Here is a 22,050-nt window from a genome sequence, read left to right as displayed (position 1 = left end):
TATCCATATCCTGTAAATAAGGTAATAGAAACTCAGAAAACTTAAGTGATAACCCAAGTTCACACAACTTTGTCTGTCATTAGACAGTTAATCCTTGGACAACATGAGTTTGAACTGCATGGATCTACTTGTGGATTATTTCCAATAGTAAATACTACAGCAGTATAGGATCCATGGATGGCTGAATCCCTGGATGTGGAACTGTGAGTATGGAGGGCTGACTGTTAATTTATACTTGGATGTTCCACTATGCAGAGCGTAGGCGTTATTAACCCTGGCACTGTTAAGTGCCAGCTGTACTCTTTCTGATTCTAAATCCCATATCCTTTTCACAATTCTATGTGATAAAAATTCCTGTTGTTTTACAAGTGGAAATAACATCTGCTTAACTAAGCAAGGACCACACCTTACGCTCTTTTATAATTCTCAAAGTTCTTGCAAAGGGAATGGAAGTTAGTGATCACATCTTTATGCAAGACTCTCTGTTGCGCATTTTATGTACAGTACATAAAGAAGCTGTTCTCCTAAGGCTTTCAGTGAGCAAATGGCACAGAGCTTCCTGAAAGGAAGCCAAGCTACCCTCATGCTAAGGCTTCCACAGGAATGCGGTTACTGCCACTAGATGTGAGCTCACAAACAAAAGAAACCCGGACTTTTCCAATGCACCGTCACCAAGCCTTCTACCAGCTTGTATGGGAGTTATTGGCTGGGACCTCCTGATGTTGTCAACGATCCTCAACTTTTGCTTTATCAGAATTTTAGAACATTACCATTTTCATAGCTTGGCTATAGGGCTTTAGAGGAAGTCCTGGCTGGAGGATGGTGCTCTCTAAGTGCAAAATTTCACCTTTATTTTTTTCCATTAGCTTAATGGAAAACAGCCCCCCTCCCTTCCCATTTCCCCACCTTGGGGGTGCTACTAGGGCCATATATCCATTCACTCGCCAAGGAATTTTAATTTTCTCAGTAAAAAAGGTCTTTGCTTTGAGGTTATTAATTAGAACAGTATTTGTAAAACCACCAGCATCACCCAGTATGGTGGGCAGCTTCTAAGATGGCCCCAAAGACCTCATCACCTTGATGAAGGCCCTTGTATGAGCCCTTCCCCTTGAATATAGGCTGGACTTAGTGACTTATTTCTAATGAATGACTTTGGCAGAATGAAATATCATTTCCAAGATTAGGTGATAAAAAGGTTGTCGCTTCCATTTGAGGGTGCCTCTCATGGACCCCTTGCTCTGGAAGAAGTAAGATGATATACTGTGAAAAGGGCCATGGAGAAGCTCATGTGGCAAGAAACTGATGTCTCCAAGTCAACAGCCAGCATGGATCTGAAGCCTGTCAACAGCTACCTTAGTGAGTGTGGAAGCAAGACATCTTGCAGTCTGGCCTTGAGCTGAACACAGCCCCTTGAAAGAGACCATGAACCCAAGCTTAATCAGCTGGTTTTATAGCAATAGGTAGAAACTTGCTAGACCTGCAGACTTTTAAGCCCCATACTATCCAGCAATTCCACTACTGGGCATATATCTTGAGAAAACAATTCAAAAAGACACATGTATCCCAATGTTCATTGAAGAACTATTTACAATAGCCAGGACATGGAAGCAATGTAGATGTTCACTGACTGATGAATGGATAAAAAGTTGTGAGATATATATATATATATATATATATATATATGAGAAGGCAATGGCACCCCACTCCAGTACTCTTGCTTGGTAAATCCCATGGACAGAGGAGCCTGGTAGGCTATAGTCTGTGGGGTGGCGAAGAGTCGGACACGACTGAGCGACTTCACTTTCACTTTTCCCTTTCATGCATTGGAGAAGGAAATGGCAACCCACTCCAGTGTTCTTGCCTGGAGAATTCCAGGGACGGGGGAGCCTGGTAGGCTGCTGGCTCTGGGGTCTCACAGAGTCGGACACGACTGAAGCAACTTAGCAGCAGCAGCGTATATATATACACCCCACACACACATAAATATATGCAATGGAGTATTATGCAGCCATTAAAAGGAACAAATCTGAGTCAGTTCTAGTGAGGTGGATGAACCCAAAGCATGTTATACAGAGTGAAGTAAGTCAGAAAAAGAAAAACAAATATTGTATATTAATGCATATATATGGAATCTAGAAAAACTGTACTGATGAACTTACTTTCAGGGAAGGAATAGAGACACAGATGTAGAGAATGGGTTTGTGGACACAGTCAGGGAAGGAGACAGTGGGACAAGCTGAGAGAATACCACTGACATATATACACTACCATATGCAAGACAGATGGGTAGTGGGAAGCTGCTGCGTAACACAGGGAGACCAGCCTAGTGCTCTATGATGGCCTAGAGGGGTAATATGGAAGGGGTGTGAGGAAGGGAGATAAATGTATACTTATTTCTGATTCACACTGCTGTACAGCAGAAATGAACACAAGCAACTATCCTCCAATTAAAAATACATTAAAATATAACTAAGGCGATAAAATCCTTGTTCACTGAAAACTATAAGACTTTGACGAACAAAATCCAAGAAGATAAATGTCACAAGTAAATGTTAAGATGCTTTATGATCATGGATTAGAAGAACTAGTATTGTTAAAATGACCATACTACTTATAGCAATCTACAGTTTCAATGTAATACCTATCAAAATTCCAATAACATTTTCCACAGAAATAGCACAAACAATCCTAAACTTTGTATGGAATCCCAAAAGATCCCAAATAGGCAAAGCAATTCTTTGTGAAAGAAGAACAAAGCTGGAGGTATTGTGCTTCCTAATTTCAAACTATATAATGAAGTACTCTAATCAAAACAGTAGTGACATAAATGCAGACATATAGATCAGTGTAACAGAAAAAAGCCCAGAAATAAACTCACTCATATATAATCAACTAATTTATGACAGACAGGCCTAGAATATATGATGGTGCCAAGAATATATGATGAAGAGGACAGTTTTCAATAAAGGGTGCTGGGAACTAGACATCCACATGCAAAAGAATATCTTTTACCATACACAAAAATCAACCCTATATGGATTAAAGGCTTGAATGTACAACCTGAAACCATAAAACTCCTAGAAGAAAACACAGGCAGTAAACTCCTTACATTGGGTATAGTGAAGAATTTTTTGGATTTGACACCAAAAACAAAGGAACAAAAGCAAAAATTTACAAATGGGATTATATCAAACAGTAAAGTTTCTGCACAACAAAGGAAACCTTCAACAATACGAAAAGGTAACAATACTCAATGTGAGAAAGTATTTGCAAATAATATATCCAATAAGGGGTTAATATCAAAAGTATATTAATATATAGAGCTTACACAGCTCAAAAATAAAAAACAAACAAAAACCATCACAATTCAATTAAAAAGTAGATGGGGGTGGATGTGTGTGAATATACACTTTTTCAAAGAAGCCATAGAAATGGCCAATACATACATGAAAAGACACTCAACAGGCCTAATCATCAGGGAAATGCACATTCACACCGCAATGAGATATCATCTCACACCTGCTAGAATCATCAAAAAGACAAGAAATACCAAGTGTTGGCGAGTATGAGGAGAAAAGAGAACCCATGTGCAATGTTGGTAGAAATGTAAACTTGTACAGCCACTATAGAAAACAGTATAGAAGTTCCTCAAAACATTAAATGTAGAACTACCATCTGATCCAGAAATTCCGCCTTTGGATATTCAAAGAAAATAAGATCAGTCACTTGAAAAGATACATGCACCACTGTGTTCAACTGCAGAGTTATTTGCAATAGCTAAGATACAGAAACAATCAAGGTGTTATTGATAGATGAATGGATAAAGAAAATGTGGTATATATACAATGGAGTATTATTCAGCCTTAAGATAGAATGAAATCTTTCCATTTGTGACAACATAGATGGTCCATTAGGCTGTTTTCAAAGTAAGTCAGGCACAGAAAGATTTATGATTTATTTTATAATCTCACTTATATGTGGAATCTAAAAACAAAAGCTCATAGATACAGAGAAAAGACTGGTGGTAGCCAGAAGTAGGGGATGAGAAGGTGCATGAAAGGAGTGAAAGGAGTCAGAAGGTACAAACTTCAAGTTATAAAATAGTTAAGTCTTGTGGATGTAATATAGTGTCCTTGTTGTTCAGTCAGTAAGTCATGTCTGACTCTATACCACTCAATGGACTGTAGCACACAAGGCTCCTCTTTACTTCACTGTCTTCCAGAGTTTGCTCAAATTCATGTCCATTGAGTTGGTGATGCTATCTAAGCATTTCAACCTCTGCTGTACCCTTCTCCTTTCTTCATCAATCTTTCCCAGCAACAGGGTCTTTTCCAATGAGTTGACTCTTTGCATCAGGTGGTCTAAGTATTGGAGCTTAAGGTTCAGCAACAGACCTTCCAATGAATATTTAGGATTTATTTCCTTGCAGTCTGAGGGATTCTCAATAGTCTTCTCCAGTATCACAATTTGAGAACATCCCTTCTTTGGCACTCAGCCTTCTTTAGTCCAACTCTCACATCTGTACATGACTACTGAAAAAGAAAAAACCATACCTTTGACTATGTGGACATTTGTTAGCAAAGTGATGTCTCTGCTTTTTAATATGCTGTCTTAGGTTTGTCATAGCTTTCCTTCCAAGGAGCAAGCATCTTTTAATTTCATGGCTACAGTCACTATCTGCAGTGATTTCAGAACCCAATAATAAGGCCCAATAATAAGTCACTGTTTCCACTATCCCCCCTTCTATTTGTCATGAAGTAATGGGACCAGACACCATGATCTTAGTATTTTTAGTAATGAATTTCAAGCTAGCTTTTTCACTTTCCTCTGTTATCCTCATCAAGATGCTCCTTAGTTTCTCTTCACTTTTTGCCCTTAGAGTGGTATCATTTGCATATTTGATGTTGTTTATATTTCTCCTGGCAATCTTGATTTCACCTTGTGATTCATCCAACCCAGGATTTTGCATGATGCACTCTGCACAGAAGTTAAATTAGCAGGGTGACAATATACTCATTGTAGTCCTTTCCCAATTTGAACCAGTTAGTTGTACCAGGTCTGGTTCTAACTGTTGCTACTTGACCCACATAACAGGTTTCTCAGAAGGTAGGTAAGGTGGACTGGTATTCCCATTTCTTTAAGAACTTTCCAGTTTTTTGTGATCCACACAGCCAAAGGCCTTAGTGTAGTCGATGAAGCAGAAGTAGATGTTTTCCTGGAACTCTCTTCGTTTCTCCAGATCCAATGAACGTCGGAAATTTGATCTCAGGTTCCTCTGCCTCTTTCGAACAGAGCTTATAAATTTTGAAGTTCTGAAATATGTACTGCTGAAGCCTAGCTTGAAGGATTTTGAGCATGGCCTTCCTATAATAGCATGTGAAATGAGTACAATTGTATGTAGTTTGAACTTTCTTTGACATTGCCCTTCTTTGGTATTGCAATGAAAACTGACATTGTCCAATCCTGTGGCCATTGCTGAATTTCCAAATTTGCTGACATATGGAGTGCAGCACTTTAACAGCATCGTCTTTTAGGATTTTAAATAAGTCAGCTGGAATTCTGTCACCTCCACTAGCTTTGTTTGAAGTCATGCTCCAATGGCCCACTTGACTTTCTAAGGCCACTTGACTTCACACTCTAGGATGTCCAGCTCTAGGAGTGACTACACTGTGGTTATCTAAGTCATTAAGACCTTTCTTGTATAGTTCTTCTGTGTATTATTACCACCACTTCTTAATCTCTTTTGCTTTTGTTAGGTCCTTACCATTTCTGTCCTTTATCATGTCAATCTTTGCATGAAACGTTCCCTTGATATCTCCAATTTTCTTGAAGAGATCTCTAGTCTTTCCCACTCTATTGTTTTCCTCTATTTCTTTGCATCATTCATTTAAGAAGGCCTTATTATCTCTCCTTGCTATTCTCTGGAACTCTGCATTCAGTTGCGCATATCTTTCCCTTTCTTCCTTGCCTTTCACTTCCCTTCTTTCCTCAGATATTTGTAAAGCTTCCTGAGACAATCGCTTTGCCTTGTTTCCTTTCATTTTCTTTGGGAAGGTTTTGGTCACTGCCTCCGATACAAGTTACAGACCTTTGTCCATAGTTCTTCAGGCACTCTGTCTACAAGATCTAATCCCTGGAATCTATTCATTATCTCCATTGTATCAAATAAGAGATTTGATTTAGGCCATACCTGAATGGCACAGTGGTTTTCCCTACTTTCTTTAATTTAAGTCGAAATTTTACAATAAGGAGCTCATGAACTGAGCTACAGTCAGTTCCAGGTCTTGTTTTTACTGACTGTATAGAGCTGCTTCATCTTTGGCTGCAAAGAACATAATCAATCTGATTTTGATATTGTCCATCTGGTGATGACCATGTGTAGAGTCGTTTCTTAGGTTATTGGAAAAGGGTGTTTGCTATGACCAGCGTGTTCTTTTGACAAAACTCTGTTAGCTTTTGCCCTGCTTCATTTTGTACTCTAATGCCAAACTTGCCTGTTATTCTGGATATCTCTTGACTTCCTACTTTTGCATTCCAATCCCCTATGATGAAAAAGGACATTTTTTTGTTGTTGTTGGTTTTAGTTCTAGAAGAGGTTGTACTGCATAGAACCTGTCAATTTCAGCTTTTTTGGCATCAGTGATTGGGGTATAGACTTGGATTACTGTGATGTTTAATGGTTTGCCTTGGAAATGAACTGAGATCATTGTTATTTTTGAGATTGCATCTGATTTAAATTCACCCATTCCTGTCCATTTTAGTTTACTGATTCCTAAGATGTTGATGTTTGGTCTTGCTATCTCCTGCTTGACCAGGTTCAATTTACCTTGTTTCATGGACCTAATATTTCAGGTTCTTATGCAATATTGTTCTTAACAGCACTGGACTTTCACCACCAGACATATCCATAGCTGAGCACCATTTTCCCTTTGGCCCAGCCACTTCATTCTTACTGGAGCTTTTGGTAATTTCCCTCTGCTCTTCCCCAGTAGCTTACTGGACACCTTCCAACTTGAGGGACTCATCTTCCTGTGTCATTTTTTTCTTTTGCATTTTCATACTGTTCAAAGGGTTTTCCAGGAAAGAATATTTGAGTGGGTAGCCATTTCCTTCTCCAGTGGACCCTGTTTTGTTAGAACTATTTACTATGACCCATTCATCTTGGGTGGCTCTGCATGGCATGGCTCATCGCTTCACTGAGTTATGCAAGCCCCTTCACCATGACAAGGCTGTGATCCATGGGAGGGGGGCATGTACTATACACCATGGCAATTACAGTTAACACTGTATTGCGTATTTGAAAGTTGCTAAGAGAGTAAATTTTAAAAGTTCTAATGACAAGAAAAAGAATTCTGGCTGGGACTTCCCTGGTGGTCCAGTAGTTGAGAATCTGCCTTGCCACACAGGAGACATGGATTGATTTCTTGTTGGGGAACTAAGATCCCACATGCTGCAGAGCAACTAAATTTGTGCACTGCAACTACTGACCCACGCACCACAAATAGAGTCTGTGTGCCTCAATGAAAAAGATCCTTCAGGATGAAACAAATATACTATATGCTGCAACTAAGTCCAGATGCAGCCAAATAAATAAATAATATTAAAAAATAAAATATGTAATAGCTTAGAATTTCCCAAATGTGAGGAGAGATTTTGATAACCTAGTTCATGAAACTTACAGGTTACCAAACAAAATCTAGTTAAACAGAACCTCTCCAAGACACATTATAATAAAACTGTCAAAAATCAAACACAATCTTAAAATAATCAAGAGAAAATAAGCTTGTAACTTACAAGGGAACCTCATAGGGCTACTAGTGGATTTCTCAGCAGAATCTTTGAAGGCCAGAAAAGAGTGGGATGATATATTCAAAGTGTTGAGAGTAAAAATCTGCCAACCAAGAATACTCTATCCAGTAGAGTTATCCTTCAGAAATAAAGGAGAGATAAAGACTTCCAGAAAAACAAAAGCTGAGATCACTATTAGACCTACCTTATAAGAAATTTAGAAAGGAATTTCACAAGCTGAAATGAAAGTATACTAATTACTAACATGAAAACATGAAAATGTATAACACACTAGTACATTTTAACTGGTAAAGTTATAGTCAAATTAAGAATACTCTAATACTGGAATATGGTGGTGTATTAATCATTTAAATCCAATATAAAAGTTAAAGGACAAGAGTATTAAAAAAACTAGTTACAATAATTTGTTAATAAAAGTACAATATAGAAAGAAGTAAATTATGACATCAAAAACATAAAGAGGCAGGGAATGAAAAGGTAGAGGTTTTGTATATGATTTAAGTTGTTATTAGCACAGAAGAAAATGTAAGCCTCCTTGTTAACCTCAGAGCAAAAACCTACAGTAGATGTAAAAAAGGTAAAGAGAAAGGAATCAAAGCATACCATGCTGGAAAATCATCCATTCACAAAGAAAGGCAGAAAGTAACAAAGGAACTACCAAACCCCCAGGAAGCAATTAACAAAATAGGATTAATAAGTCTCTATCAGTAAATACTCTAAATATAAATAGATTAAATTCTCTAATCAAGAGTCAGAGAGTGGTTGAACAGATCAAAAAAGAAAGAAATTTTTGCTGCTTATAAGAGACCCAATCAGATTTAGGGTCACATAGGCTCAGAGAAAAGGGATGAAAAAATATACTCCATGTATGTAGAAATCAGAAGACAGCAGAGTAGCTATATTTACATCAGACAAAATAAAGCTAAAAATTGTAATGAGGTAAAGATAATTTTATAATGATAAAGAGCTCAATTCATGAAGAAGATATAACAGTCATAAATATAAATACACCAACACTGGAGTACCTAAGCATACTAAAGCAATATCAGAAAAACATATCAGAAGGGAAAAGCAGACAATAATACAATAATTGTAGAAGATTCCAATATTCCACTTAAAACAATGGATAGGACATCCAGAAAATCAATAAGAAAATGTTGGATCTGAACTATACTTTTAGACCAAATGGACCAAACAAACATATTCATAACATTTCATACCACAGTGGCAGAATACACATTGCTCTCAAGTACACACAGAACATTCTCCAGGATAGATCATATGATAAATCAAAGAAAAAAAATCTTAGCAAATTTAAGAAAATTGAAATATTACCAGATATATTTCTAGACAATATTATGACTAAAAATCAATAACAGAAGAAAAACTGGAAAGCTCACAAATGTGTGGAAATCAAATGTCACAGTCCTGAACAATCAGTGAGTCAAAGAAGAAATAAAAACTGAAGTAAAAATATATTGAATGAAATGAAAATGGAAACATAATACTCCAAGTCCTGGGTGGTGCAGCAAGAGCAGGTCTTAGAGGGAAATTTACAATTATAAATGCCTACAGTAAGAAAAAAATCTCAAATAAGCAACTTAATTTCATATTTCAAGGAACCAGAAAAAGAAGAACAAGAAATTGAGCCTGAGTTATCAGAAAGAAAGAAACAACAAAGATCAGAGCAGAAACAAATGAAATGGAGACCAGAAAAACAATAGAAAAGACAAGGAAACTAAGTGTTGATTTTTAGAAAAGATAAACAAAATTGACAATCCTTTAGCTAGACTAGGATAAAAAGAGCAAAGGCTCAAGTAAAATCAGAAATGAAAGAGCTGACATTACAGGTGATACCACAGAAATAAAAAGGATCATCAGAGACTACTATTGACAGCTATATGCAACTAAATTGAATATACCTAGAGAAAATGGATTGGAGAAGGCAATGGCAACCCACTCCAGTACTCTTGCCTGGAAAATCCCATGGACGGAGGAGCCTGGTGGGCTGCAGTCCATAGGGTCGCTAAGGGTCGGACACAACTGAGCGACTTCACTTTCACTTTTCACTTTCACAGGAAATGGCAACCCCCTCCAGTGTTCTTGCCTGGAGAATCCCAAGGATGGGGGAGCCTGGTGGGTTGCCGTCTATGGGGTCGCACAGAGTCAGACACAACTGAAGCGACTTAGCAGCAGCAGCAGCAGCAGCAGCAGAGAAAATGGATAAATTCCTAGAATCAGACAACCCACCAAGACTGAATCATGAAGAAATAGAAAATCTGAGCAGACCAAGTCGTGTATTTCCCAACATAAAAGAGCTTAGAACCAGATGGTCTCATCAGTGAATGCTTAGTTCAGTTCAGTGGCTCAGTTGTGTCTGACTCTTTGCCACCCCCATGGACTGCAGCAAGCCAAGCTTTCTTGTCCACTGTTAACTCCTGGAGTTTGTCAAATTCACGTCCATTGAGTTGGTGAATTCAATCAAACATTTAAAGAAGAACTAATGCAAATTCTTCTTAAACTTTTCAAAAAATTGAAGAGAGAACACTTACAAATTCACTTACAAAACCAGTATTACCCTGATACACTTCAACAAAGAAATTTATCTAAACAACCACATGCAGAAAAATGAAATTGGACCCCATCTTATACTACTCACAAAATTAACTTGAAATGAATTAAGCACATAAACATAAAACTGAATACAGTAAAGCCTCTAGAAAAAAGGGAAGCAGCTCCTTGACATTGGTCTTGGCAATGATTTTTGGATATCACACCAAAAGGACAAGAAACAAAAGTTAAAGTCAGCAAGTGGGCTATATTAAGTTAAAAAGCTTTGCACAGCAAAAACAAATAAAAAATCCAATCACCTAAATGATAAGGCAATCCACAAAATAGTAGAAAATATTTGCAAACCATATATTGGAAAAGACATTAATATCCAAAATATATAAAGAACTCATACAACTCAGTAAAAAAAGAACCAAACAATTTAATTGAAAAATGGGCAAAGAAACTGAATTCATATTTTTTTTCCAAAGAAGACATACAAGTGGACAACAGGTACATGAAAAGATGCTTAACATTACTAATCATCAGGGAAATATAAATCAAAACCACAATGAGATATAACCTCACACCTATTAGAATAGCTCTCATCAGGAGGATAAGTATTGGTGAGGATGTGAAGAAAAGGGAATCCTTGTGCACTACTGATGGGAATGTAAATTTGTTCAGCTACTATGAAATCTAGTATGAAGGTTGCTTACAAAATTAAAAATAAAACTACTCGAAGATTCATCAATCCAATTTCTGGGTATATAGCCAAAGGGAATGGCAATAGGATATCAATGAGTTGTCTGCACTCTCATATACAAGACAGCATTATTCATAATAGCCTATTTAGGCATCCCTCAATGAATGAGTGGATAAAGAAAATGTGGTATATATTTCAGTTATGAGAAAGGACATCCTGCCATTTCCAACAAGAGTGCAAAATGTTGAGATAAATGAGACAGAGAAAGACAAACACTGTACAATATCATTCATATGTGAAATCTGAAGAGCTGAATTTGTAGAATCAGAGAGTAGAATAGTGGTTACCAGGGGCTGAGGGGCAGGGTAATTTTGGAGATTTTGTGTAAGGATATAAACTTGCCACTAGAAGATGAACAAGTCCTGGAGATCTAATACACAGCATAATGATTGTAGTCAGTAATACTGTATTATAAATTGCAAAGCTGCTAAGGAATTAGATCTTAAATGTTATCACAACAAAAAGAAATGAAAATTAGGTGACATGATAGAGATGCTAGTTAACAGTGGTAATCATATTGCAATATAAAATGCAATCTATAATATATAATTCTATCAAACCAACATGTTGTACAGGTTAAACTTATACATGTTCTAATTTATTTCATAAAAAGAACTCTCAAAACTCCACTGTAAAAATCAACAGTTCAGTTAGAGAATGAGCAAAAATATGGAGAGACATTTCACCTAAGAAGATACATAGGTATGGCAAATTCTATAGACTGAATATTTGTGTTCCCCAAATTAATATGTTGAAATCCTAACCTCTTAAGGTGATGATATAAGCCATATGGGGCCTTTGGAGGTAATTCAGCCATGAGGGCAGAGCCCTCTTGAGTGGGATTAGTGCCCACTGAAGTGCTGTTACAGTGAAAAGGGCCACCTAGGAAGAGAGCTCTCAGCAGACACTGAATCTGCTAACATCTCAATCTTGGATTTCCTGGTCTCCAGGACTGTGAGAAATAAATTTCTGTCATTTTTTAAGCTGGAGCCTATGGTGTTTTGTTACAGCAGCCTGAGCTATATGAAAAAAGCACATGAAGCACACAGAAAAAGCTCAGCAGCACTAGCCCTCATGGAATGTTATGTCAGAGTCACGAGACCACTACATGCTTATCAGTACAGGTAAAGTGAAAAACATTAAACGTTTCAAATGCTGGCAAGGATGCAGAAAACATAATGGTAAAATGGTACGCCATGCTGGAAAAAAATTGACTCTTAAAAAAAAACCTAAACATATGCATATCATGCAACTCTGCAGTCACACTGATGGGGCATTTATCCCAGAGGAATGAAAACCTTTGCTCACCAAAAAACCTCTTCAAAAATCTTCATGGGAGCTTTATTTGTGACAGCCTCAAGCTGGAAGTGACCCAAATGTCCTTCAACGGGTAATTAATTAAGGAAAATATGGTAAAGTCATTCAATGGAATAATAATCAGCAGTAAAAAGGAATGGATACACACAACTCAACAGAAATCACTGGATTTATGCTGAGTGAAAAAAGCAAATCTCAGATGGTAATATTTTTGAAATGACAAAATCAGAGAATGGAGATCAGATCAGTGGTTGAAAGTGGTTATGGAAAGGGAGGAAAGTTTTGACTGCAAAGGAGTGCAGTCTGAGGCTGGTGGAATAGTATTCGGCTGGTGGTAGCTGTCACATGAATCTACACATGTGATAAAATGGTGCAGAGGTACATACGCACATGTTCTTTCAGTGTCAGTTCCTGGCTTTGCTGTTGTTCTATAGTGATATAGCATATTACTTTTGGGGAACTGGGTAAAGGGAACACTGAGCCTCTCTGTATTAAATTTCAGCTTCCTGTGATCTATAAATATTTAAAAATGAAAGTTTAAAAAGAACAAGAGGGAGTAAGAAAAAGCAATTGTAGTTAAATGTATTAACAAAACTGAATCAAAATAAGATTCTAAAACATCAGCAACAATATCAAACCAAAACCAAGAATTATAAGATTATAATGCTCATTATTCATGGAGATTAGGAGAAATATAAAAAACTAGCAAAAATATTGTAGCCTTTTTGGAAGGCAATCTGGAATCTATTAAAATTCTTATAATCATCACCCATCCCACTACTAAGCTTCTGTTTACTAAAATGTATCTATCTGTATGGTTATACATAAAATGGGGTTTTCTAAATCAGTATTTGTAACTTCCAGTAATTGGAAACAAAGTGTGTCATTATCCACAGGTGAAATGAGCAAATTTTGATACACTTATACCATGGAATAGTAAAGTTGCTCAGTCTTGTCTGACTCTTTGCGACCCCATGGACTGTAGCCTACCAGGCTCCTCTGTCCACGGGATTTTCCAGGCAAGAATACTGGAGTGGGTTGCCATTTCCTTCTCCAGGGAATCTTCCTGACCCAGGGATCGAACCCAGGTCTCAGGTATTGCAGATAGACGCCTTACTGTGTAAGCCACCAGGGAAAGTTAGATTATACCATGGAATATTATGCAGTTATTATTTAGAATTACAAGTTCTGTGAAGACACTTCCATGAATGTGAATGTTATTAGGTGGTAAACATAAAACACAGGACAGGTGTTTGTATAGGTGTGTATGTATGTACACACATGTATGCATCTGTTTGTGATTATAATACCTTGGAGAAAATATAGAATGTAATTCACTAGCTTGTAGGCTCATGTTAATGGAGGCCACTGTGCAGTGATGCTGAGGTGGGAGGACAGCAGGGAAAGCATCTGTGATAACACAACACAAATGAGATCCTGTTTATATCAAATTGTGTTTGTGGTTTTGTTAGAGAGTGTTTGTATGAAAGGAAGAACAAAATGATGGCCACCAAAATGTTAGGATGACTACCAGAAAAGTGTACGATTTATCGAGGAGTGAGGAAGGGGTAGGGACTGCATGGGGTGGATGAGGATGGGAACTGGACCTCTGGCGTGTTTACAATACAGCTGTATATTCTTGATGGTTCGGCCGCTGTCACCAGTGCAGCTGTCTGCTTCGGGAAGTGAGGGCAACAAGAGCAAGAAGAATCTTTAAGAGCTGCCTCACATTGTGACATGTCTGATCCCTTGCTGCAGTCACTACAGCATGAACAAGAGATCAAACCCTGAGCCTTTGGAGTGGGAGCACTGACTCCAAGACCCTCGACTAACAGAGAACTAACCCTAGGGAGTATCAAATAGAGAACTCACACAAAGGAAACCACTTGAATACAAGACCAGGCATCACCCAACCACCAGTGGCACTCTGTGCAGGACACCTCATCTAAACAACAAACTAAACAAAAATACAAACCCAATCATCAGACAGGAGTACCACTTCACTCAGCCTTGCCCATTAGAGGAAAAACAAACAAACACAAACTCAGCACAAATCTCACTGTATGTGAAGCTCACACAAACCACTGGACCAACCTTAGGAAGGCAGAAACCAAAAGGAAGAAAGAATTCAACCTTCTTCAAGGAAAGAATTCAACTTTCCCTGAAGCCTGGGAAAAGGAGACCTCAAACACTTAACTTAAAAAAAAAAAAGAAAAGAAAAGGCAGAGAAATACTGCACAAATGAGAGTACAAACTAGAAACACAGAAGTCCAAATAAATGAAAAGGAAGCAGGAAAATTACCTGAAAAAGAATTCAGAATAATGATAGTAAAGATGATCAAAAACCTTGAAACAAAATGGGGAAAATGCAAGAATGAATTAACAAAGACATAGAAGAATTAAAGAATAAGCATACAGAGATAAACAACACAATTACTGAAATTAAAAATACTCTAGAAGGAATCAATAGCAGAATATCTGAAGCAGAAGAACGAATCAGTGAGCTGGAAGATAAAATGATGGAAATAACTTTTGAAGAGCAGAATAAAGTAAAAAGAATGAAAAGAGCTGAGGACAATGTCAGAGACCTCTGGGACCTTATCAAACGCACCAACATTTGAATTATAGAGGTCCCAGAAGAAGAAGAGAAGAAGAAAGGGTATGAGAAATTTTTTGAAGAGATTATAGTTGAAAATTTCCCCAACATGGAAAAGGAAATAGTTGGTCAAGTCCAAGAGACACAAAGAGTCCCATACAGGATAAACCCAAGGAGAAACACACCAAGACACATACTAATCAAACTAACAAAGACTAAACACAAAGAATATTAAAAGCAGCAAGGGAGAAGCAACAAGTACCATACAAGGGAAACCCCATACACTTAACAGCTGATCTTTCAGCAGAAACTCTGCAGGCCAGAAGGGAATGGCAAGATATATTTAAAATATTGAAAGGGAAAAATCTACAACCAAGATTACTGTACCTGGCAAGGATCTCATTCAAAATTGATGGAGAGATAAAAAGCTTCTCAGATAAGCAAAAGTTAAGAGAATTCAGTACCACCAAAACAGCTTTACAACAAATGTTAAAGGGACTTATATAGTCAAGAAATACAACAGAAGAAAAAAGATCTACAAAATCAACCCCAAACAATTAGAAAATAGCAATAGGAACATATTTATCAATAATTACTTTAAATGTAAATGGACTAAATGCTCCAACCAAAAGACACAGACTGTCTGGATGGATACAAAAATAAGATCTATATATATGCTGCCTACAAGAAACCCACTTCAGACCTAAAGACACATATAGACTGAAAGTGAGAGTATGGGAAAATATATTCCATGCAAATGGGAATCAAAAGAAAGCTGGAGTAGCAATCCTCATATCAGACAAAACAGACCTTAAAATAAACAAGACTACAAGAGATAAAGAAGGACACTACATAATGATCAAGGGATCAATCTAAGAGGAAGACATAACAATTGCAAATACCTATGCACCCGACATAGGAGCACCCCAATATTTAAGACAAACACAGACATAAAAGGAGAAACTGACAGTAACACAATAATAGTAGGAGACTTTAACACCCCACTCACACCAATGGACAGATCATCAAAACAGAAAATTAATAAGGAAACATACATCTTAAATGATACATTAGACAAGATGGAGCTCATTGATATCTTCATGATATTCCATCCAAATGCAGAAGAATACACCTTCTTCTCAAGTGCACATGGAACATTCTCCAGGATAGACCACATCTTGGGTCACAAATCAAACCTCAGTAAATTTAAGAAAATTGAAATTGTATCAGGCATCTTCTCTGACCACAATGCTAAGAGACTAGATATCAATTATAAGAAAAAAACTGTAAGAAACACAAACACATGGAGATTAAACAACTCGTTTCTAAATAACCAACAGGTTACTGAAGAAAAGGAAAATTTTAAAAAAATTCTAGAAACAAATGACAATGAAAAACACGACAACTCAAAACCTGTGGGATGCCACAAAAGCAGGTCTAACAGGGAAGTCTGCTACTGCTGCTGCTGCTGCTGCTGCTGTTGCTAAGTCGCTTCAGTCGTGTCCGACTCTGTGCGACCCCATAGATGGCAGCCCACCAGGCTCCGCCGTCCCTGGTATTCTCTAGGCAAGAACACTGGAGTGGGTTGCCATTTCCTTCTCCAATGCATGGAAGTGAAAAGTGAAAGTGAAGTCGCTCAGTCGTGTCTGACTCTTCGCGACCCCATGGACTGCAGCCTACCAGGGTCCTCCATCTATGGAATTCTCCAGGCAAGAGTACCGGAGTGGGGTGCCATTGCCTTCTCCAAGAGGGAAGTCTACAGCAATACAATCCTACCTCAAGAAACAAGAAAAGCATCAAATAGACAACCTCACCTTACACCTAAAGCAACTAGAAAATGAAGAAGAAGAGAAAAAAACAAAATTAGAAGAAGGAAAGAAATCATAAAGATCTGAGCAGAAAAAATGAAAAAGAAATGACAGAAACAATAGTAAAGATGAATAAAACTAAAAGCTGCTTCTTTGAGAAGATAAACAAAATTGACAAACCCTTAGCCAGGCTCATCAAGAAAAAAAGAGAGAAGAATCAAATCAACAAAATTAGAAATGGAAAAGGAGAGGTTACAAAAAACAATGCAGAAATACAAAGGACTATAAGAGACTATTATGAACAACTAAACGGCAATAAAATAGATAACCTGGAAGAAATGGACAGATTCTTAGAAAAGTTCAATCTTCCAAGACTGAACCAGAAAGAAATAGAAATTATGAAAAACCCAATTACAAGCATTGATTTTGAAGCTGTGATCAAAAATCTCCCCAAAAACAAAAGCCCAGAACCAGATGGCAGGAGACTTCTATCAAACATTTAGAGAAGTGCTAATGCCTATCCTTCTAAAACTCTTTCAAAAAATTGCAGAGGAAGGAACACTTCCAAATTCATTCTACGAGGCCACCATCACCCTGATACCAAAACTGGACAACGACAACACAAAAAAAGAAAACCAGCAATCCCACTGCTGGGCATACACACCGAGGAAACCAGAATTGAAAGAGACATGTGTACACCAATGTTCATTGCAGCACTGTTTATAATAGCCAGGACATGGAAGCAACCTAGATGTCCATCAGCATGGACATGGATAAGAAAGCTGTGGTACATATACACAATGGAGTATTACTCAGCCATTAAAAAGAATGTTTGAATCAGCTCTAATGAGGTGGATAAAACTGGAGCCTATTATACAGAGTGAAGTAAGCCAAAAAGAAAAACACCAATACAGTATACTAACGCATATATATGGAATTTAGAAAGATGGTAACGATAACCCTGTATGCGAGACAGCAAAAGAGACACAGATGTATAGAACAGTCTTTTAGACTCTGTGGGAGAGGGCAAGGGTGGAATAATTTGGGAAAATGGCATTGAAACATGTATAATATCATATATGAAGTGAATTGCCAGTCCAGATTCGATGCATGATACTGGATGCTTGGGGCTGGTGCACTGGGATGACCCAGAGGGATGGTATGGGGGGTGGGAAGGAGGGAGGGGGGTTCAGGATGGGGAACACGTGTATACCTATGACAGATTCATGCTGAAGTATGGCAAAACCAATACAAAATATTGTAAAGTAATTAACCTCCAATTAAAATAAATAAATTTATATTAAAAAGAGAAAACTACAGGCCAGTATCACTGATGGTCATAGATGCAAAAATCCTCAACAAAATTTTAGTAAACAGAATTCAGCAACACACCAAACACCATGATCAAGTTGGGTTTATTCCAAGGATGCCAGGATTCTTCAATATACATAAATCAAACAATGTAATACACCATATTAACAAATTGAAAGATAAAAACCATATGATCAACTCAATAGATGCAGAAAAAGGTTTTGACAAAATCAGCCCTTATTTATTATTCAGTTCAGTTCAGTTCAGTTCAGTCGCTCAGTCATGTCCGACTCTTTGCGACCCCATGAATCACAGCACACCAGGCCTCCCTGTCCATCACCAACTCCTGGAGTTCACTCAGACTCACGTCCATTGAGTCAGTGATGCCATCCAGCCATCTCATCCTCTGTCGCCCCCTTCTTCTCCTGCCCCCAATCCCTCCCAGCATCAAAGTCTTTTCCAAAACTCTTCAAAAAATGGGCATATAAGTAACCTACCTCAACATAGTAAAGGCCATATATAAGCCTACAGCAAACATTAGTCTCAATGGTGAAAAACTGAAAGCATTCCCCCTAAGATCAGGACAAGACAAGTGTCCACTTTTACCACTATTATTCAACATAGTTCTGGAAGTCCTAGCCACAGCAATCAGGGAAGGAAAAGAAATAAAAGGAATCCAGATCGGAAAAGAAGAAATAAAGCTCTCACTGTTTGCACATGACATGATACTGTATATAGAAAAACCTAAAGATAGTATCAGAAAATTACTAGAGCTAATCAGTGAAGTTAGCAAAGTTGCAGGACACAAAATCAATACACAGAAATCACTTGCATTTCTAAATACTAACAATGAAAAACCAAAAAGAACAACTAAGGAATCAATTCCATTCACCATTGCAAGAAAAAGAATTAAACATCTAGGAATTATCTTACCTAAGGAGATGAAAGAACTGTATACAGAAAATTAAAATACACTAATGAATGAAATCAAAGATGACATAAACAGATGGAGAGATATTCCATGTTCCTGAGTAGGAAGAATCAATATTGCGAAAATGACTATACTATCAAATGCAATCTACAGATTCAATGTAATCCCTATCAAATTACCAATGGCATTTGTCACAGAACTAGAACAAAAAATTTCACAATTCATATGAAAACACAAAAGACCCCAACTAGCCAGAGCAGTCTTAAGAAAGAAGAATGGAGCTGGAGGAATCAACCTTCCTGACTTCAGGTTATACTACAAAGCTACAGTCAACAAGTCAGTATGGTACTGGTACAAAAACAGAAATATAGTCCAATGGAACAAGGTAGAGAGCCCAGAGATAAACCCATGCACCGATGCATACCTTATTTTTGACAAAGGAGGCAAGAATATACAATGGGGCAAAGAGCCTCTTTAATAAGTGGTGCTGGCAAAACTGGACAGCTACATGCAAAAGAATGAAATTAGGACACTTCCTGACACCATTCAGTTCAGTTCAGTTCAGCCGCTCAGTAGTGTCTGACTCGTTGCGACCCCATGAATCACAGCACGCTAGGCCTCCCTGTCCATCACCAACTCCCAGAGTTCACTCAAACTCATGTCCATCGAGTTGGTGATGCCATCCCGCCATCTCATCCTCTGTCGTCCCCTTCTCCTCCTGCTCCCAATCCCTCCCAGCATCAGAGTCTTTTCCAATGCGTCAACTCTTCGCATGAGGTGGCCAAAGTACTGGAGTTTCAGCTTTAGCATCATTCCTTCCAAAGAACGCCCAGGACTGATATCCTTTAGAATGGACTGGTTGGCTCTCCTTGCAGTCCAAGGGACTCTCAAGAGTCTTCTCCAACACCACAGTTCAAAAGTATCAATTCTTTGGCTCTCAGCTCTCTTCACAGTCCAACTCTCACATCTATACATGACCACTGGAAAAACCACAGCCTTGACTAGACGGACCATACACGAAGATAAACTCAAAATGGATTAAAGACCTAAAGGTAAGACCAGAAACTATAAAACTCTTAGAGGAAAACATAGGCAGAACACCTGATGACATAAATCAAAGCAAGATCCTCTATGACCCACCTCCTAGAATAATGGAAATAAAAACAGAAGTAAACAAGTGGGACCTTATTAAACTTAAAAGTGTTTGCACAGCAAAGGAAAGTATAAGCAAGGTAAAAAGACACCCTCAGAATGGGAGAAAATAATAGCAAATGAAACAATCGATAAAGGATTAATTTCCAAAATATACAAGCAGCTCATACAACTCAATACCAGAAAAACAAACAACCCAATCAAAAAGTGGGAAAAAGACCTAAATAGACATTTCTCCAAAGAAGACATACAGATGGATAACAAACACATGAAAAGATCAACATCACTCATTATTAGAGAAATGCAAATCAAAACTATAATGAGATATCACCTCACACTGGTCAGAATGGCCATCATCAAAAAGTCTACAAACAGTAAATGCTGTAAAGGGTGTGGAGAGAAGGGCACACTCTTTCTGGAAATGTAAATTGATAGGGCCACTACAGAAGACGGTATAGAGATTTCTTAAAAAACTAGGAATAAAATGACCATATGACCCAGCAATTCCACTCCTAGGCATATACCCTGAGGAAACCAAACTTGAGAGACACATGTATCCCAATGTTCATTGTAGCACTACTTACAATAGCTAGCACATGGAAGCAACCTAGATGTCCACTGACAGATGAATGGATAAAGAAGTTGTGGTATATATACACAATGGAATATTACTGAGCCATAAAAAGGAACACATTTGAGTCAGTTCTGATGAGGTGGATGAACCTAGAACCTATTATACAGAGTGAAGTGAGTCAGAAAGAGAAAGATAAATACCATATTCTATCACATATATATGGAATCTAGAAAAATGGTACTGATGAATTTGTTTATAGGGCAGCAATGGAGAAACAGATATAGAGAATAGACTTATGGACATGGGGAGAGGGGAGGAGAGGGTGAGATGCATGGAAAGAGTAACATGGAAACTTACATTACCACACATAAAATAGATAGCCAACGGGAATCTGCTGTATGGTTCAGGAAACCCAAACAGGGCTCTGTATCAACCTAGAGGGGTGGTATGGGGAGAGAGATAGGAGAAAGTTGGGAAAGAGTTTCAAAAGGGAGGGGATATATGTATACCTATGGCTGATTCATGTCGAGGTTTGACAGAAAACAGCAAAACTCTACAAAACAATTATCCTTCAATGGGAATGCAAACTAGTACAGCCACTATGGAGAACGGTGTGGAGATTCCTTAAAAAATTGCAAATAGAACTACCTTATGACCCAGCAATCCCACTTCTGGGCATACACACCGAGGAAACCAGAATTGAAAGAGACACATGTACCCCAATGTTCATCGCAGCACTGTTTATAATAGCCAGGACATGGAAACAACCTAGATGTCCATCAGCAGATGAATGGATAAGAAAGCTGTGGTACATATACACAATGGAGTATTACTCAGCCGTTAAAAAGAATTCATTTGAATCAGTTCTGATGAGATGGATGAAACTGGAGCCGATTATACAGAGTGAAGTAAGCCAGAAAGAAAAACACCAATACAGTATACTAACACATATATATGGAATTTAGGAAGATGGCAATGACGACCCTGTATGCAAGACAGGGAAAGAGACACAGATGTGTATAACGGACTTTTGGACTCAGAGGGAGAGGGAGAGGGTGGGATGATTTGGGAGAATGACATTCTAACATGTATACTATCATGTGAATTGAATCGCCAGTCTATGTCTGACACAGGATGCAGCATGCTTGGGGCTGGTGCATGGGGATGACCCAGAAAGTTGTTATGGGGAGGGAGGAGGGAGGGGGGTTCATGTTTGGGAATGCATGTAAGAATTAA

The 22,050-nt window shown here is 38.0% G+C and overlaps 1 protein-coding gene across 1 annotated transcript in view; it reads right to left on the bottom strand.

The window, feature by feature from the left end:
• ARHGEF4 (Rho guanine nucleotide exchange factor 4) overlaps window positions 1-22,050 on the bottom strand; it is a 382,985-nt gene that overhangs the window by 167,208 nt on the left and 193,727 nt on the right.

This window comes from Ovis aries, chromosome 2 (genome assembly GCF_016772045.2).
Source record: "Ovis aries strain OAR_USU_Benz2616 breed Rambouillet chromosome 2, ARS-UI_Ramb_v3.0, whole genome shotgun sequence".
In the NCBI taxonomy this organism is placed as follows: Eukaryota; Metazoa; Chordata; class Mammalia; order Artiodactyla; family Bovidae; genus Ovis; species Ovis aries.
Note: the sequence above shows the minus strand (reverse complement) of the source record. Positions and strands in the feature narration are given on the sequence as shown.